This window comes from Loxodonta africana, chromosome 17 (genome assembly GCF_030014295.1).
Source record: "Loxodonta africana isolate mLoxAfr1 chromosome 17, mLoxAfr1.hap2, whole genome shotgun sequence".
NCBI classification, from domain to species: Eukaryota; Metazoa; Chordata; class Mammalia; order Proboscidea; family Elephantidae; genus Loxodonta; species Loxodonta africana.
This window is the reverse complement of record NC_087358.1, coordinates 3,721,884-3,742,010: the sequence shown is the minus strand read 5'-3', so window position 1 is coordinate 3,742,010 and position 20,127 is coordinate 3,721,884. Positions and strand designations below refer to the sequence as shown.

The 20,127-nt window shown below is 42.2% G+C and overlaps 1 long non-coding RNA gene across 3 annotated transcripts in view; it reads right to left on the bottom strand.

Annotated features, from left to right (window-relative positions):
• Positions 1 to 20,127, bottom strand: part of LOC111750409 (uncharacterized) — a 122,471-nt gene that overhangs the window by 34,196 nt on the left and 68,148 nt on the right. For all 3 annotated transcript variants that reach the window (XR_002785541.2, XR_010318166.1, XR_002785543.2), the window contains exon 2: positions 2,009 to 2,214. This is a non-coding gene — a long non-coding RNA (uncharacterized LOC111750409). The remainder of the gene's footprint in view (positions 1 to 2,008; positions 2,215 to 20,127) is intronic.

Here is a 20,127-nt window from a genome sequence, read left to right as displayed (position 1 = left end):
TCCTTGGAAACTCTATGGGGCAGTTCTACTCTGTCTTCTAGGGTCACTGTGGGTTGGAATCGACTCGACGGCAACACATTTGGCTTTATTTTGGTTTGGTACCTGGAACATACTACGTTTTCAACACTGGTAGCTAATGATGTTGTTTGTATTGTAATATGTGCTGCATGTTTTCTGTGTGACCCTCCACAACTACTCTCTTCTCTTTCCCGCCTTGCCCTGTGGAGCACACTTTCTAGAGAATGCATCAGTTGGGTCCCCGTCCTTTCTGATTTCCTTTTAACTCACCCAATGGGGGGTATGGAACGAGGCTGAAGGTGGGAAGTGAGACAGTGTAAGGTCGTGATTCCCTCAGCTTCATCTCTGTCAGGCCATGGTTTGGTTGTGGCTACATTTCTCCTTGAATACCAAAGACTGTGCTGGGTCACTGTCTTAGACTGGTTGGTTTCTCCTAACCTTGTCCATATCTTTGTAAATAATCTCTGAGATTATAACTATCCTTTTGTGGTAATTTAGAAAGCTTCTGTTTCCTGTAAGGAAGACACACAGTGTTTGCCCTTCATTTGCTGTTCTTGTTGGCTGCCATCAAGTCAATTCTGACTCATAGTGCCCCCTTGTGACACAGTAGAGCTGCCCAATATGATTTGCTAGGCTGTCATCTTTACGGGAGTAGATTGCCAGGTCTTTCTCCAATGAAGCCACTGGGTGGGTTCGAACCGCCAGCCTTTTGGTTAGCAGCTGAGTGCTTAACCATTGCACCGCAAGGGCTCCTTTGCCCTTCATACTTACTCATAGAATTATTTTTGCTCTTTTGAAATTGTAAACTAGTCAGAGCATCATAAAATCAAGATAAGCATAAGAACTTCTATAACGTCTTGGAAATTATTACTAATGTCTCTCTACATCCAACACCTGTCAGAGTTTATGAAGATCTATGTTGGGATTCAATTAAAATATGTGAAAAAATTTAGCAGATATGGAAAAAAGTTATAAAGATAATTAAAATTTGTAAAATATCCATAAGAAAGGCTGGTCAAATTTTCCTCATCTATACATACCTCATTAATATAAAACAAAATCTAAAAAATGAATGAACCAATTGATCCTTGGCTATTATCCCATTTGATAGAACAAACGTAATTATTTAAACAAACAATATGCACTGAACATGAGCAGCTGGTGTTTTGCAGACGTGTTCCCAATCCAACACCTCTTTTTTGGAACCCTGACATGTGAGAAACAGACTCTTCCAGTAGGGGAGATTTTTATCCTAATAGTTCCAGAAAAATTGCAACTGCAGTGTGAATTATCACTAGTAATGGAGAAATTAAGGAGGTGGTACAACGCTTAAGTACTCAGCTGCTAACCAGGAGGTCAGTGGTTTGAATGCACCCAGGCGCTCTGCGGGAGAAAGACCCGGCACTCTGCTCCTGTAGAGATTACAGCCTAGAAAACACTATGGGGTAGTTCTACTCTGTCACATGGGGCCACTATGAGTTGGACTCAGTTGATGGCACCCAACACCAACAATAACAATGGAGAAATTAACCTGAAGTGTATAAATCCACCACTAACAACAGGGCTCCACCCATCACAACAAACCACGACAACAACCCCATTGCCATCAAATCAATTCTGGCTCCTAGTGACTAAGTAGGACAGAGTAGAACTGCCCCACAGGGTTTCCTTGCCTGTAATCTTTACGGGAGCAGATCGCCAGGTCTTTCTCCTGCTGAATGGTTGGATGTGTTCGAATCGCCGACCTCTTGGTTAGCGGCTGAGCGATTCACCACTGTGCCACCAGGGCTCCACCCATCACAATAGTCTGACCATATTACCTTAAGGACAAAACCATTGTCTGTATTTTTTCCCCTTTTTCAATATGAACAACTTTCTAAGTTTTTTGTTACAAATCTCTTATGAAACAAAAGACTAGTAAACGCTAATGCTAAATTTAAAATTAAAAATGGTAACAGAGGATGGGTACATATGTTGGTGTCATCTGTACCTTGGTGCCGAATACCATTCGAGGGGGCACTCCAGCCGGGCTGTTCTGTTATTCCGGAATAAAGCCACCTACTTTAGGCCTTGGGGGAGCTCCCACTGACATCTGATTTGACACACTATCACGATGTTGGATGTTTCTGGTTTTATTTCTGCAAATTTCTTTCTGATGATGACTTTCTTAAGATCACTCCTCAGGTTTATAGAATTCTGTAGAAAAAAATGTTAAACAGGCTTTTCACATATAAAGAACTATTCCTAGGCAATAGTTTAAGTTGATTAATTATTGTTAAGTCCATAAAAATATTTTTTAAAACTGTAATGATTTTGAATTAAATATTAACATAAAATATTCTTATTGTTCTTGTTGTTTGGTGATGTTCAGTCTATTCCAACTCATAGCAATCCCATGTGACAGAGTAGAGCTGTCCCATAGGGTTTCCTAGGCTGTGCTCTTTATGGGAGGAACCCTGGTGGCACAGTGGTAAAATGCTTGGTGGCTAACCAAAAGGTCATCGGTTCAAAAGCACCAGCCACTCCTCAGGATAAAGATGTGACAGTCTGCTTCCGTAAAGATTACAGCCTTGGAAACCCTACGGGCCAGTTCTACCCTGTCCTATAGGGTGGCTATGAGTCAGAATCAACTGCAGTGCGTTTACATAATTGACTTAGGTATCTGCACTTTTTCCCTGAATCCAACAGCTTCCTTTGACAAACCATGAAGTAGACAAAGTATAGAGTCCCTCAGTTCTGGTCTCTTCTTCGCATTCATTCATTCATATTCCAAGAACTGTCCAGGCATTGGGAAAACAAAAATAAATATCATGTAGATTCTTGAATACCTCTAGTTTAGGGAAAGAGAATCATGTAGACAGATACTATCGTAAGAATTCAAGCCCAAGTATGTACAAATCTGTCTTGGAAGAAGTATAGCCGAAGTGCTCATTAGAAGCGAGGACATGTTGTCAGGAGGGATCAGTCCCTGGAGAAGGACATCATGCTTGGTAAAGTAGAGGGTCAGCGGAAAACAGGAAGACCTTCAACGAGATGGATTGACACAGTGGCTGCAACAATGGGCTCAGGCATAACATTGATTGTGAAGATGGCGCAGGACCGGGCAGTGTTTTGTTCTGTTGTACATCGGGTTGCTGAGTCAGAACTGACTCAACCTCACCTAACAATGACACGAACAAAGAGATATGGAAACACAGACAAAAGAGTAAATCATTTCCCCTAGGGGGGAAGAAGGAACTTATAGAGGAGGAAAACTTTAAATTGATTTTTGAAGGAAGAATAATAGTATTTCAGGGGCAGGGTATCCCCAAAGCATTAATGCACAAAGGTAGTACAGCATGCTCAAAGAACAGTGAAGATTTTTATCTGACAACATTTGATGGAGCCTAGGGGATAATGGAAGCATCAGTTCCTGGAGGAGGGCAGCATACTTGGTAAAACAGAAGGTCAGCGAAAAAGAGGAAGTCCCTCAACGAGATGCATTGACACAGTGGCTGCAACAATGGGTTCAAGCATGAGAACAATTGTGTGCATGGCATAGGACTGGGCAGTGTTTCCTTCTGTTGTGCACAGGGTTGCTATGAGTCAGAATTGACTCGATGGCACCTAACAACAATGACAGGGGATAATGGCAGTGAAAGATGTCTGAAAGGTACATGGCGGCCCCCAGATACAAACTATCATACTAAGGCATTTGATTTTCCTCTTAGGTTTTGGGACCTGTGGATATTTTTGATTGTTGTATTTTACAACTCGGATAATTAAAAAATATATAGGGAGACTATATAAATATCAAAGGTTTTTAAACACACAAAATAATCATCAGATTTTTTAATTTCAGCTTAACTTTCCCTTTCTGCTCCCCCTTTTCTGTGAATACTTTAAAAAAAATTATTGTAAAATATCCAGAGATACAGAAAAAAATCTCACAAAGCAGATAAATGACAAAATGAATAACTTCAAGGTGAACACGGAGGATCCCTGGTGGCACAACAGTCAAGAGCTCAGCTGCTAACATAAAGGTTGGTGGTTCAGACCCACTTAGTGGCTCCACGGGAGAAAGGCCTGGCAAGCTGCTCCCGTAAAGATTACAGCCAAGAAAACTCTATGGGGCTGTTCTCTGTCCTGTAGGGTCACTATGAATCAAAAATCAACTGGATAGCACCTAACAACAAAGGTAAGCATGATTTTAACTACCATCAGGTAAAAATAAGACAGCGTCCCAGCTTCCCACCAAAGCCCCCACAGGCCCACCCCGATTACAGTACCCTTCCCGCCCCCACAGAGAACCATTATCCTGACTTCTGTAGTTATTATTCCTTCCCTTGCTTGCATTTTTCATCGTCTTATCTCCCAAACATGCATCCCTAAAATTTACTCATAACAATTTTTTGACACGTCTTTTAAGTTTCGTTTAATCTATTTGTTATTCTCCTTACATTTATCTGTGGAGTTCCCCAGTCTGAATTTTTCTTGTTAACAACACACTCACTGTGCAGTCCTACTTGTTCCTCTGCTTCCATTTTTCTGAAAATCATCAGCTGAATCAGATTGAGGCAAGCCTGTAGGTGGTGTTGAGTTATTCCATTAAGAGGTATATAATGTCCGATTCTGAATGGCTTTTTTCTAATGATATGAGCAGCCAACCATGCTAACTGCCTATATTTATTAATTCACTGAAGAAACACTGGTGGTGCAATGGCTGAGAGCTCGGCTGCTCACTGAAAGGTTGGTGGTTCAAACCCACCCAGTGGCTTCTTGGGAAAAAGACCTGGCAATCTGCTCCTGTAAAGATTACAGCCTAGAAAACTCTATGGGGCAGTTCTGCTCTGTCTCATGGGATCACTGTGAGTCAGAATCAACTCGATGGCACCTATCAACATTATTAATTTATTGGGGGCTGCAACACAGCAATCTTTTTTTGTCTCTTCATTTGTTATTTGGGATGCATATATATAGACGTTTTCCCTCATTTGATATCTTGTTGCCCTGTGTAATAGTTTATATAGGATAGCAGGTTAGACGCTTGAATAGTTTCTAAGATAATGAATTGGTTCCCTATTATCCTCCAAGGGTCAGTAATTTTTCTTCTTTATAAAATATCATGTATCATGAACTCACGGATTTAAACATTTTTGATGAGTTTGAATCCATTCAACTATTCTTGTGACTGAAGTTCAAATTGGCCTATCTTTGGCCAGTGGAACAGTCTTCAGGTTGGCTCTTGAACCCTTTTGACATAACCCTAGTAGTCTTTGATAGCTTCCTTGGTATGACAAATGTCCCAGGCTCATCCTGTACATTTCTCGACTTAGACCTAGAATTAGACATTTCTCCAAGAGCCTTGGTTTCTTTAGTGAGGAATGATATTTCAAGAGCACAATCTGGGCATTAGGGGTGGTAATTGCTACCGTGTTGGTCATTGTTTCTAGGTGATTTTAATGAAGATAGAGAGATAGGCACATTGATAGATAGGTAGATAATTAGATAATGATGAGAGATAGATAATAGACAATTATGGAGGGAGAGATCTATTTATGATAGGTAGATCTATAGATGATAAACAGAAAGATAATTAGATAATGATGGAGAGATACAAAATGATAGATTGAATAGATGGAGAGATAGAAATCCATTGCTGTCAAGTTGATTCTGACTTATAGAGACCCCATAGGACAGAGTAGCACTGCCCCATAGGCTTTCCAAGGCTGTAATCTTTACGGAAGCAGACCGCCACATCTTTCTCCAGTGAAGCGGCTGGTGGGTTTGAACCGCAGACCTTTCAGTTAGCAGCCAACTGAGCACTTTAACCATTGTGGCACCAGGGCTCCTGACAGATAGATAGAGGGATAGATAGATGGATAGATGGATGGATGGATAGATAGATGGAGAGATAGACGGATGGATAGATAGATGGATAGACAGATAGACGGATGGACAGACGGATGGACAGACGGATGGACGGATGGAAAAGATAGATGGATAATGACAGATATAGATTGATAAGTAGATAATGATGGAGAGGTAAAAATCCTTCCTGAGTTCATATTGGTACTTTCAATTCAAATTTAATATTACAGAATTTTTACTTAACCTCAACTCTCTTACATCAGTATTTTCTTTCTTCTATACTGAGAATCCTTGTTCTCAAGGACACAGGCTATGATAGAATTAGAATATTACATAATTAGCCGTTTTCTGCTTCCTTGATTTAGTTTTCTTCTTCTTCTCTTATTGCTTATGTTTTCTTAGTCCCTTTTACTCTCTATTCTTATTTTAAAACTACTTTATTGTGTTTTAGGTGAAAGTTTACACAGCAAATTAGAATCCCATTTAACAATTTTTATACAAATTTTTCCATGACATTGGTGACATTTTTCACGTGTGCTGGTAACATTCTCATTATTTCCATTCCGTTTGCTCTATTTCCATTAATCTAGCTTCCCTGCCTCTCCTTAGCTTCTCATCTTTGTTTTCGGCTAAGTGTTGCCCATTTGGTCTCATATAGTTGATTGTTTAAGGGAGCACATTCCTCTCAGGTGTTACTGTTTACTTTATAGGCCAACCTATTATTTGGCTGAAAGGTGACCTCCGGGAGTAGATTTAGTTCCAAGTTCAAAGGGTATCTTAGAGCGACAGTCTTGAGGGTTCCTCTAGTCTCTATCGGTCCAATAAGTCTGGCCTTTTTTTGGAATCTGAATTTTGTTCTACGTTTTTCTCCCATTCTGTCTGGTACCTTCTGTCGTGTGCCTGGTCAGAGTGGTCAGTAGTGGTAGCTTAGCACCGTCTAGCTCCTCTGATCTCAGGCTAGAAGAGGCTGTGGTTTATGCGGGCTGTTAGTCCTATGGACTAGTTTCTTCTTTGAGTCTTTGGTTCTCTTCTTTCTCCTTTGCTCCAAATGAGTAGAGACCAATAGTTTATCTTAGAAGGCTGTGCACAAGCTTTTAAGACCCCAGATGGAATTCACCAAACTAGGATGTAGAACACTATCTTTATGAATTGTTACGCCAGTTGAACAACTGTCCCAAGAGACTACGGTCTGAAGCCTTCAAACCCAGTAAACCAATCCTACAAGGTGTTTGGTTATGTCTAGGAACGTTCTATAATGGTGCTCCCTATGTGGTTAATTATACATATGAATACATATGCAGCACACATAAACACATACATACATATGCCTACAGATACACCTGTGCATGCACACCCATATACTCACAGGTGCCTTCCTGTACACATGTATGCATACATGTCTACCCATGTAACCACACACGTATTTTTTTGGTTATTCTTGTTGTTGCAAAATTGTATGTTATAGCATTCACCAACATTGTCCCTTTTCCTTGTGTACTTATTAGTGTCTTCATCTACCTTGGACAAGTTGTGCAGACTTCACCCATATTGGGTATTGCTTTTCCCATCACCGAAAATAACAAGTGTCTACTATCTAGAAAGTGATTCCCTCTGTCTCCCCCTCCCATCTCTGGCAACCATCAAAGAACTTTGTTTTCTGTGTGTATACTATTCTTGACTTTTTATAAAAGTGAGACCATACGATATTTGTCCTTTTGTGATCGACTTATTTCACTCAGCATAATGTCCTCCACATTCACCCATGTTATGTTTTGTGGACTCCACATTATTCCTTGCTGTTGTGTAGTTTTCCACTGTGTGTATGTACCATGATTTGTTTATCCGTTCCTCTGTGGATGGGCACTTAGGTTGTTTCCACCTTCTTGCTGTGGTGAATAATACTGCAGTGAACACGGGTGTGCATGTGTCTATTCCTGTGACGGCTCTTACATCTCTGGGATATACACCTAGGAGTGGGATGGCTGGATCACAAGGTTTAAGAAATTATTCTCTATTTTGAAGTCAAAAACATTCTCAAAGTTTTAAAGTTTTGCTTTCATTCTTAAGTTCTCAATTGTGTTTTGTGTGATACATATACAAAATTACTTGAAAGTGTGAGAAAGAAATTCATGTTTGGGTAATGAGAAAAGTTCTACTTCTGAGCAAATGTTTATTTGTATGTCATAGAATTGTGAATTAGTCTGACTCAGGCCTGGTGTTTGACTCAGACATAAGGAACCTAAGGTGTATCTGTGCTCACTGTTGGCTTTAGGTGGCAAAGAGAAAGACGGCCATGTTAGCAGCCAACTCTACCTCCATACACAACGAGGCCAAGGAAGTACAAGTGGTTCTTGTGGACCAGATGGGCGCCCTCCCACCCACTACACCACCAGGGCTGTATTAGGCCTTTAAAAACTATATTACTTTTGGGTATCAGACTTTTGGAATAGAATAGAATCTTTTGAATGGTACTTAAGCCATAAAACGTAACTGGGTGACACACTGCTATTCATAAAGTTGTGTTTATGCAGTTTAAGAATATCCCGCGTAAGAGAAAGAAAATAGTTGAAGAAGTAAGATGGAAAAAAATGGTATGTTTTCCATCTGGATTCAAATGTAATTCAACAGGTAGACTTTGGAACCCAACATTCTTAAAAAGGTCTCTTGCTTTTCAGTTTTTTAAATTTAATCTTATAATCCTTGTCTTAAAAATGCTTGAAATTGTACATTTTTTCTTGCATTTTTCATGCCCGTACTTTGTTATGTACAACATTATGCAAGGAGAAAAACATTTTCTTTTCTAGTATGCTGTCTTTATACTAGAATCCACTGTGGAGACACCATTAAAAACAGCTAGTGAACATTACTATGGGCCTTTGGGTATATTTACCTTCTGCTTAATCTGCCATCATGAGGGTAGAGATTGTGCCTATTTTAACATTCTTTTTTTGTGTGTGGCCTGTATGGGGATTAAATTAACACTTTTTTCCCTAAAAACTTAATTTTCTATCATTATTCTAGAAGTTATGGCTATCTGTCATCAAACTATTAATTACAAATTTAATACTAACTCTAATGTTAGAAAGTAGGAAAAATTAAAATGTACTGTTTTCATGATGAAAAAAGATATCATTCTTTTCTAGCCTAGTAACTTTTCCAACTTCTGGACAAAGTATATGGAGAAGCAAAATAGGTTTCATTATTTCATAAACCTGAATATGAATAGCCTAAAATAAAAAAGCAAACAAACAACTAATTGGAAATTTTAGCCCCCAGTCTTCATTTAAACATCATGTGAATGCCTTAAAGGCAGTTTAGGAAGAACGACTCAAATCACTTTGAAACTACAAAAATTTCAAATTAGTACACTTAAAGACATTTTGTATTGTAGGTTTTACCACTGCAAATCAAAGGCAATCCATTAAGGACCTAATTGTTTTTGTAACTTCAAAGTAAAACTTTAAGAAGCAGATGATTGAGAGAAAGGGTCAATTTATTGTGGCAATTTTAAAAATAACTCAACTATATGAACCACAGGGACATAACAAAGAGCTGCTCCCATGAAGGAAAAAGCACTTAAAATATAGTGGTTGTTCTGTACTAAGGTCAGCTTTATTTTGAACACGAAAAACTTAAATTCTTCTTCTTATCACAAAAAGCTGAGGTAAATACATTCTAAGCTCTCAATATGACTATTTGTGTTTGGGGGGATAAAGGGAATGTTGTGCCTTACTGATGGCTTCTTATTTCTCTACAATAACCCCATTCAGGGAAATAAGAGGCACATTTGTTTTACAGATTTCCTTCGAAGTACATTGCAAAAAAGCAAGATGGCGGCCAGGAAATCGATCCCTGAACCGCTGGAATGCAGTGAGACTGAGGAATCTTTTATGCAACACCTAGAGATCAGAATCGACTCTCCGGCTGGACCTCGTCAGGATGTGGAGTAAGAGTATTTGGTGATTTTTCAGGCATAAATACAGTAGGGTTATGGGAAAGCTCCTCTAGATTTGACATTTCCATTTTCAGTGCATGTAAATGAATTTAATATATGATTGCTCCAACATAATACCAAACCATACCATTGTCTTCAAGTTGATTCCAACTCACAGCAACCCTAATAGGACAGAGCAGAACTGCCCCGTAGGGTTTCCAAGGCTATAAATCTTTATGGGAGTAGACTGCCCCATCTTTCTCCTGTGGAGCGGCTGGTTGGTTCAAACCATTGACCTTCGAGTTAGCAGTTCAACAGTTAACCACTGCACCACCAGGGTTCCTTAACAATCCAAAAAGAGAGTTGAAAGGCAAAGCTGACAAACAGCAAATCCTTTAATAAACATTCAGCTATCAAAAAAAGCTGGGTTTCCTCGTTAGAGAAAGCTGTTCTGCCAGCACACTGAATGGGAAGGACTTCCCTGTGAGGTCTGATGACAGCCTTGCCTCCAACCTTACACGAGCCAGGCTAATTACCAACACACTGGAGCAGACAGCGTCTTTTCAGTGAAGCTGCCTCATTATACTGTCCTGCTGGTTTGTTAGCAACAAAATCCTCCTGGATGTTATTCACATTAGAGCTGCTTTCAGCCTTATTCCAGGTTAACGAGTGCTAAAACAAAATTCCAAGGTATTTACATGTTCCCAGAAAAGAACTAGTTCAGGATTTATTAAATACCATAGCAACAGGAGAACAAATAGCACAAAGTCTTCTACTTGAACCCTATGGGTGATAAAACTGTTTCGCAACAGTGCTGACCATGGCTTTCCATAAAACGGGTACGCTACGTCTACATAGCTGTGAGTCAGGTATACTGTCAAGGTTTTTGCCTTCTGGTACATCAATGCACTGTTCAGCAGTTAATAAAACCAAACTAAACTTCTTGTTGTCAAGTTGATTCCAATTTAGAGTGACCCTGTGTAACAGAGTAGAACTGCCCCACAGGGTTTCCTACACTGTAATCTTTATGGAAGCGAATCGCCAGGTCTTTTCTCCTGTGCAGTGGCTGATGGGTTCAAACCGCGAAGTTTTTGGTTAGCAGCCTAGAGCTTAATAACCACTGTCTCAGGAAGGCCACTTAGAAGCAAGAGAGAAACCACTATTGTGTCTCCTGGGCAGCTTCTGATGTCTGGGACAAAAAGTGGTACAGAAGATGGGTATTACCTTTATTTTATTAGCATCACTGAGACTCTCAGATTAACATGGACTTCCAATTCTGCCTATGACGGACACTTAAAAAAAAAAATCAGAACCATCCTCTTACATGCGGACAACTAGAAAAGCAGGATAAAATATAAAAAGGATCTTTTTGATGGCATCTTTGGAGGCCACGACTCTGGAAAGAAGATACAGAGAAGTCAGGACATCTTGAAAGCTGACTTTTCCCTTGTCGCATGTGCCAGCTTGGAAGCTGTTCGAGGGGCTGAAGAGTCACTCAGAAAGTGGCAGCTAAAAGGCACCGAAACTGGGAAGACCTTTCAGAGTCCCATGGGTTGTGAGAAAATAAAAAATTGGGAGTTCTGTCCCACCAAGGAGGGAGAGCCTCTGAGAACACCCTAGGCTTTTAGCTGGGAAACAAAAAGGGTCACACCCTAGAAGTAAGGATGAACCTGAAAATAGACCAGACCTAACAAAGAATAAAGACCAGTTTGAAACCATCTCAATTCCAGATTAATGTGCTGTGCCTAGCTGCCAAAATCCATGGTGGAAATTAAAAAAAAAAAAAAAAAAATCACTCAGAGCAGTTTTTGTTTTTTCAAAAACAAAGACAGTATTCCATTGAGAGATTTCCAGGTAAACTGGAAGACAGAAATGAGAGAAAGACTACAGAAACAAGATCCACAGATGACCCAAATACTGAAGTTACTAGACACAGACTCTAGAATTTCACCAGAGAAGTAGGATATATGAGTGAGAATCAAAGGAAAATTACAAAACTGAAAAATATGACTCAACAAACACCTAGAAATTTAGATAAAAATGTTTACAACAGCTTGAAAATCACTAAATAATTAAAAACAAATTTAAGGAAATATGTGCAAGACCTATACGCTGAAAATTACAAAGAGAAATTAAAGGCCAAAATAAATGGAAAGATACGCCATGATCATGGGTTGGAAAACTCAGTATTGTTAAGATGCCAATTCTCTCCAGACTTAACGATAGTCACAAGAATCCCAATCAAAATTCTAGCAGACTTCTTTAGAAATTGAAAGCCAATTCTAAAATTATATTAAAATGCAAAGGACTTTGAACGGTCAAAAAATCTGAAAAAAGAACAAAGCTGGATGCCTTTTGCTACTCAAAGATTTGCTACGAAACTATAGTAATCAATATAGTGTGGCACTGGCTAAGGATTCCGTTGCCGTGGGGTCAATTCCGACTCATAGCGACCCCATAGGACAGAGCAGAAGTGCCCCATAGGGTTCCAAGGCTGTAATTTTTACGGAAGCAGACTGCCACATCTGTCTCCCATGGAGCAGCTGGTGGGTTCCATATACTGACCTTACAATTAGCAGACAAGCGCTTAACCACTGAGCCACCAGGGCTCCTTGGCATAAGGATAAAGGATAGACATACATTTATAAGTGGGACAGAACAGAGATCAAGAAACACAGTCAGCTGATTTCTGACAAAGCTGCTAAGTGAATGCAATGGAGGAAGGGATGATTTTTTCAACAAATGTTGCTGGAATAACTGACCATTTTGAAAAACATGAACAATAACCCCTACGTTATGCCATACAGAAAAATTCTCTTTAAATGGATCACAGGCTAAAATGTAATCTATTATAAACATTAAAAATAATAATGGTTTATGAACAACTGTATATCTGAATATTTGGATAATACGTACAAATTCCCAGAAAAACACGACTTACAAAAAAATGCTCTTCAGCCCCATTAAAAAATCATCTATATGAAACCAAAAAGTGAACAATTACTTTAAAAAAAAAAAAAAAAATGAGGTTGGGGCAGGGAAACGAGATTACTAGAAATGGAATATCCAGAACAGAAATGATGAGATTTTTCAGGCATTGTGAAGAGTGTCACCAATGTCACTAAACCATCTGTGTAGAAATTGCTGAATGGGAACCTAACCTGCTGTGTAAACTGCCACCAAAAAGACAACAAAATGCTATCTCAAAAAAAAAAAAAAATTCATTGCAGTGATTAAAGCTACATTTTATTACTTTGACTATTTAGGTTAAAAATCTAGGAAAAAGTGCTTATATTTATTCATTTTTCCTAATTTTAAAATAACCTTCTCTTTAATACAGAAAATCCTGGAGTGGTTTTTGATAAACACTGTTTTGATTTTAATTATATCTCATTCTTTTGGATTTATAAATGGCATCGTAATCATCTGTGGCTTTTATATAGTTGAAAATAAATATTTCTGCAAAAATGGGAAAAAAATGCTCCTGTGGCACAGTGCTTAAGCGGCAACCAAAAGGTCGGCGGCCTGAGCCCACCAGATGCTCCGAGGGAGAAAGGCGTGGCAGTCTGCTTCTGTGAGATTACAACCTACCAAACATCATGGGGCAGTTCTACTCTGTCCTATAGGGTCTCTGAGTCAGAATCGACCCCATGGTAGCGGGTTTAGGTTTTTTTTTTTTTCTTTTGGATGTAAATGCCACTCAATCAATAGAAAAGAAAATCGTGGTAGGTAGCGGGTCAGCAAAAAGGAAGGAAGCCTTCTGGGATGGATGAACACAAAAACCACAACAGTGGACTCACACATCAACGATCGTGAAGTTGCAGCAGGACCAGGCAACATTTCCTTCTATTACACATAACGTCGCTGAGTCAGAGCCAACTCATTGGCACCTAACATTATACGGGATTTTAAGTGTGTTTATGTGTGTGTGTGTAAACCCTGTCGGCACAGTGGTTAAGAGCTATGGCTCCTAAGCAAAAGGCTGGCCATTTGAATTCATCAGGTGCCCCTTGGAAACCCTATGGGGCAGTTCTACTCTGTCCTATAGGGTCGCTATGAGTTGGAATCCACTTGACTGCAATGGGTTTGGGTTTTTTTTTTTGGCTTATGTGCATATACATGGAAACCCTGGTGGCATAGCAGTTAAGAGTTCAGCTGCTAACTACAAAGTCGGCAGTTTGAATCCACCAGGCACTCCCTGGAAACCCTATGGGGCAGTTTCTACTCTGTCCTATAGGGTCGATGAGTCAGGATCGACACCAAGGCAACAGATTTTTTTTATTTTTGGTGTGATTACATACATAGACACAGATGCCCTCTGAACTGTGAAGAGCTATGTTCGTTAAAAAAAAAAAGTTACTAGTAAACGGTGGCAAAATGCAGCACTCCCTCAATTTAAGCTGTGCATGAGGTACAGCTGGTTTAAACACGGCAATGACTGTGAGAGTGATGCACGACCAGGCAGTGTTTTATTCTGTCCACAAGGTCCCTGAATGGGAACTGACTGGACAGCACCTAATAACAACATAAAGTACAGGGAAAATAGAAATACACTAAAAAATTAAAATAAGCGACTAAATGAGAAATGGCTGAAGATGAAATGTCTAATAATGAAATAAACTAGAATGCTACTCCACACGTTGTTTTGTTTTGAAGTCTATAACTATTTCTTTCCCTCCCATCTTCCAAATCACCTTCTTTTAAAATATACTACAGCTTTACGTCTGATACCTTTTTCATGTGTTTTGTAATGTCTTCCACTATGCTTTTTCTTTCTTTCTTTCCTGGACTCCTTGTTTCCTATCCTATTCTGACCAGTCTTCAATGCTGTGATCAAACCCTGGTGGTGAGTGGTTAAGAGCTACGGCTGCTAACCCAAAGGTTGGCAGCTGGAATCCACCAGGCGCTCCCTGGAAACCCTCTGGGGCAGTTCTCCCAGTTCTCTGTCCTCTAAGGTCACTATGACAGGGAATGGACTAAAGGCAGTGGGTGGGGTTTGGTTTAACATAAACATAGGTTATGGAACTCCTTACGCCACAGTAACTTTCTTTACAACTTCTACCAAGACGAACGAAAGCTTTTACTGAAAACAGTAAAATTTCCTCATGGCTACTGTACAAAATCCAACTTTCTTTTTAATTTCCCAGCTCACCGCTTTCTCTTCAGTTACTTGCTTAAAAGTCTATATTCCTTTTTTTTTTTCTTTTCCTGGCTTTCAGTATTCCATTTCATCCAGGCCTCAGAATATTAAGAGCTCTGAAATAAAACGATAACGTGTTTATCAGGGCTGCAGCCATTTCCTGGGAGAACAGAGCACCTTGCAGCTGACAGTTTTAGAATTCCGGTCTAAAATTAAAACAGGGTGACAGAGATTCACAGATTTTATTTCTGCAACATTCTCTGTTCTTTTCGTGGGTGCCGCCTCTAAAACCGAAGCCAGAGCGTTCTGTTTATGGTTCATCTACTAAAAACGGTTTGTCTGTTGTGTAAAAATGGAAAAGGGCCCTTTGCAACACCTTTTTACAAGCGGCCTGCTGTAGCTAAGGAGATCTGATTCAAAAAAACAGGGTCACGTGCTCAAATACAGACTATAAAATTGCTTATTCTACAAAAGCTAAAAATAGTCAAAAGAATTTAAGTTCTCAGGAGACTCGCTGCTGAAAAGCCCGAAGACGCGTTTCTTCGGAGACTGTTTTCGGCTCCACACGAACAGCCCCCGCGCCCCCGTTCCCTCCCCGGGACACCCCGGCGCCTCAGCAGCCATGTTGACACACGGGCAGCGGTGAGGTGCCAGCCGCCTCACAAAGAGCTACAGGCAAAGGCTGGGCCCGGCCCGGAGCGAACAGGAAAACGCAACTCGCGTTTTTACCTCGTACACCACTAACTTTCCACCAAGATTGCCAGAAACCTGAAACCCAGCCAGCGGCCCTGTAGGCGGGAGGAAACGCCTCCCTCGGCCGCCATTTCCGCCTCGCGGGGCTGCAAACGGGCTAAGATGGAGACAGACGCACCGCCCGCGCGCCCACGTCCCTGCCCAGAGTGCGCAAGCGCACGGCAGGCCCCGCCTCCTCGTGTTCCCGCCAAGACGAGGCGCGCGCGCCAGAACCCCCCGCCCACTGGCTCCGCCCGGGCTTCCGCCCCGAGGCCGGACGGTCGCCGTTCGGTTCTGGCGCTGGCCCCGCCCCCGCGCGGAAATCTTCCGACGTCCTAATATCCGGGGCGGGAACCTGGCGCCAGCGCGCGTTTCCGGCGACGCCTCCTCCCTCTCGCAGGCGGCCCAGGCTGTGGCTCTCGGTGCGGCAGCGCCATCTGGTGCCGAGTCCGGCCGCTTGCGGAGAGTGCGCGCCCCCGGCTCGCAGAACCTTCCAGAGAAAGCGCGGCCCCGGCCTCTTTTCCATCCGCCCGTGAGAAGGCAGGAACCCGAGTCTGCGCCCTGCCGAGTTCCCGAGGGGGAGGGATTTGCGGCTACTCCGGAGGCGGAAGTTGTTTTTATGAGGAGCCCTGGTGGCGCAGTGGTTAAGGGCTGGCCTGTTAACCAAAAGACCAACCTATTCAAACCCAGCAGCCGCCTGTGGAAGCCCTGGGGCAGCTCTCCTCCGACCTGTAGGGTCTCCATCAGTGGGACTTGGCTGGCCGTAGGCTGGGTTTGGGCGCAGCGAGATGGAGAGCCCAGGAAGCCGGCGCCTGTCCCCAGCTGCGCCCCTGACCTCGCGTCCTCGGTGGGCTGGCCGGGTCCTGGGGTCGGCGGGACGGGGACGGGGCTGCTGGCCTCGCGTGGCAGCTGTAAGACCTGTGCCTCTTTCCCTGCTGAACCCGTCTGCGGAGCTCTGAGGGCCTGTGGTGTGCGGCTGGGCCCCAGAAGCTTGGGGCATGGATGATGGTTGGCGTGAACCCAGGCTAGCGACTCCATGTAACAGGGGAACCAGGACAGAACAGAGGGGCCCCCAAATCTGCAAGCAAAGCAACAAGAAATGGGCCCCAGGCACAGAAACAAAGCCATTCCCCAGAGCAGTGGGGTAGGGCATCTAAAAATAGCCCACAAACTTCTCTAAAGTTGCCTTTCAGAAGCAGCTGGAGAAAACCAGGCCCAGGGACATGCGGAGAACATCCACCTGTGACCACTGTGTGACTTTCCACCAGGGGCAGTGAGGGGCTGCAGCCCCAGCCAGGGAATCGAACCAGAGAGCAGAGCGAGAGACTGTGCAGGCGCGACACCCTATGATAAGTCCTGCGAAGACTGTTGTCAGGAGGGATTAGTCCCTGGAGAAGGACATCATGCTTGGCAAGGTACAGGGTCAGCGGAAAAGAGGAAGACCCTCAACGAGGTGGACTGACACAGTGGCTGCAACAATGGGCTCAAGCATAACAATGATTGTGAGATTGGTGTAGGACCGGCAGTGTTTCTTTCTGCTGTGCACAGGGTCCCGTTGAGTCAGAACCAACTCCAGGGCCCTTAACAACAACACGAATCCCAGAGGCCTCCAGGACAGGAGCCATCTTGGAAAGCTGCTGTGCGTGCACCTTAGTTAACATATCCCCACCTGTGCCTGTGAATAAACATGAATTTTTTCCCCACCCAAGAACTTTTAAAAACTCGGGCCTGTCTTTTGTTCTGTGAGACGGGGGTATGCGTTGCTCTAGGCCCTCCTCATCTCTGCCTGTAAGCCTCTTAAAGCTTTGGTCGTGTGGAAAACTACCTGCCTTACCTGCTCATTCTTGACCAGCGAGAGGCAAGAACCTTATTCGGGTAACAGAACTGCCCCATAGGGTTTCCAAGGTTGTCATCTTTATGGGAGCAGCTGACAGGTCTTCTTGTGGAGCAGCTGGTGTGTTCTGACTACCTGTGCTGCCAAGGCTCCTTATTAGTTAGCTAGCATAAAGTTTTTTATTTCAGTGTTTTACTGAAATGAGGAATTAATAGATATATGTATATGTATCATATATATGGAACCGTGGTGGTGCAGTGGTTAAGAGTTCATCTGCTAACCAAAAGGCTGGCAGTTCGAATCCAGCAGCCACTCCTTGGAAACTCTATGGGGCAGTTCTACGCTGTCCTGTAGGGCTGTATGAGTCGGAATCGACCAGATGGCAGTGGGTTTGGTTTCTCCTTTTTTTGCATCTCCCTCTTAGGTTCCCTCCTTGACTGAGGCCTGTACCTGTCCACTACTACCAGCCATTTACAAATGTGCACAGTGCTTTCATTTGTAACAATGGTCCTCTCAGAACTTGTTTGTCCCATCCTTTCAACAGGCATTTTCACTTGTTAATTTGGTCAAATTCAGACTATAGGACTGCATTTGTTGATGCTGACAAGAGAGGTATATTGAACTGCACACCATAACTTTTGCTCCTAATAGAAATACAAACATTTTTAGTTAGATTTGTTCAAAGCTGAAATTATTCCTAAAACTGGAAAAAAAAATTTGCAGTGCTTGCTCTGGTGTGACTGACTTTACTATAAAAATAATTGCTGTACCCTCGATTTAACAAATTCATGGAAATACCAACCAAGACAACTGCAATGGTGGTTTTGTAGTAATTCGGAAAGGTTTCTGTTAATCAAAAGCAATTTCAATAGCTTCACTGAAGCAACGACGAGTGAATTTATTGTGAATTTGAGAAACGAGTCCATATAGTTAAAATGCAAGTAGTTTATCACAAAATTACATCAGATCAATGAGATTATACTTTATAGGTTTTTATAAAATCAGTTATCAATAGTGTTAATCACACTTCTTGTTTTCTTTATGTTGTCGGTCCAAGCGCTGTATTACTGATTTCTCTCTTTCTGACAGGCGCCACTCACTAAATCAATCTTGCTCCAGGGCAACTTCACGGGCCTAGAGAGCCCTTCTTTGGAAGACCCCAAGGCCTGTTTTCCGTACTTACATATGAACGAGCCCGGTTTTGTGGACTCTGATTTTGCTGACAGCTAAAGACTTCTTAGTAGAAATCTGCTGAATGAGTTATTCAAGGTTACTAAATTGGGTATTCATAGACTAAAATTATTGCATTACCACAAATAACTGAGGATTTTAAATCACTACCCATTTAAGATGTCTGGTGCCACCACCTCTTGGCAACTTCACAAACTCTTGCTCTATATGCATAATACCAAAAAAAAAAAAACCAAACCCAGTGCCGCCAAGTCGATCCCGACTCATAGTGACCCTACACAGAGTAGAACTGCCCCGTAGAGTTTCCAAGGAGTGCCTGGCAGATTTGAACTGCCAACCCTTTGGTTAGCAGCCGTAGCACTTAGCTACGACGCCACCAGGGTTTCCATGGATGATACAGGCAGTTGGAATTCCCATAATATTCAAGAAGGGTACCCTCCTATCTGTATCCTCATTGTCATATCCAGTTGCTGTTGTTGTTAGGTGCCCATTGAGTCGGTTCCAGCTGAGACCTATCCTATCAGAACATAACACTGTTTGGTCCTGCACCACCCTCGCAATCCTGGCTATGTTTGAGGCCATTGTTGTAGCCACTGTATCAATCCATCTCAGTGAGGGTCTTCCTCTTTTTCACTGACCCTCTACTTCACCAAGAATGATGACTGGTCCCTCCTGATAACATGTCCAAAGTAAGCTGTTCTGAATTATTGCTATTCTTCCATTTATTACATTTTTAGAATTACTTGTGGTTTTGTTGTTGTTTTTGTGTGCCTTTGAGTCGATTCTGACTCAGGGTTGCTGTAGGGCAGAGTAGAACTGCCCCACAGAGTTTCCTAGGTTGCGAACTTTACAGAAGCAGACTGCTACATCTTTCTCCCCTGCAGCTCTTGGTGGATTTGAACCACTGACCTTTCAGTTAGCAGCCAAGTGCTTAACCACTGGGCCACTGGGGCTCCTTATGGGATGTTTTACAATTGTGAAAGTGTTTTGTACTTTTGAAATTGCTGAGTGTTATAATTTGGTTGTCATTTTCTTTCTCTCAATTTTTTATCACCTAACTGTTTCGTATCTTGTCCGCTGGGATTCAGTGTTTTCTAGACATTTAGCCACATGCTAAAGGTGTTACAATTAAAATAATGTCATAGTGGTAGAGGCATAAGGCAACATTAATTAAACAAAATATCCAAGAAATACACGTTTGTAGCCTCAGTGTTTGGCAGAGATCCTCAACATCTGCAGTGTGGACAACTCCACAGATTCTGACTGAGCCCACGAGGACCTACCACGTGTTTCCAGAAGGCAGTGATCATGGCAGCAGTCCCACGGCAGTGACTCCCACTTGGCTATGCGTCAGGATCACCTGAGGGCTTGGACTTCTGCCACTACGTGACCTTGAGCAAGTTACCTAAAGCTGTATGTCAGGATCCA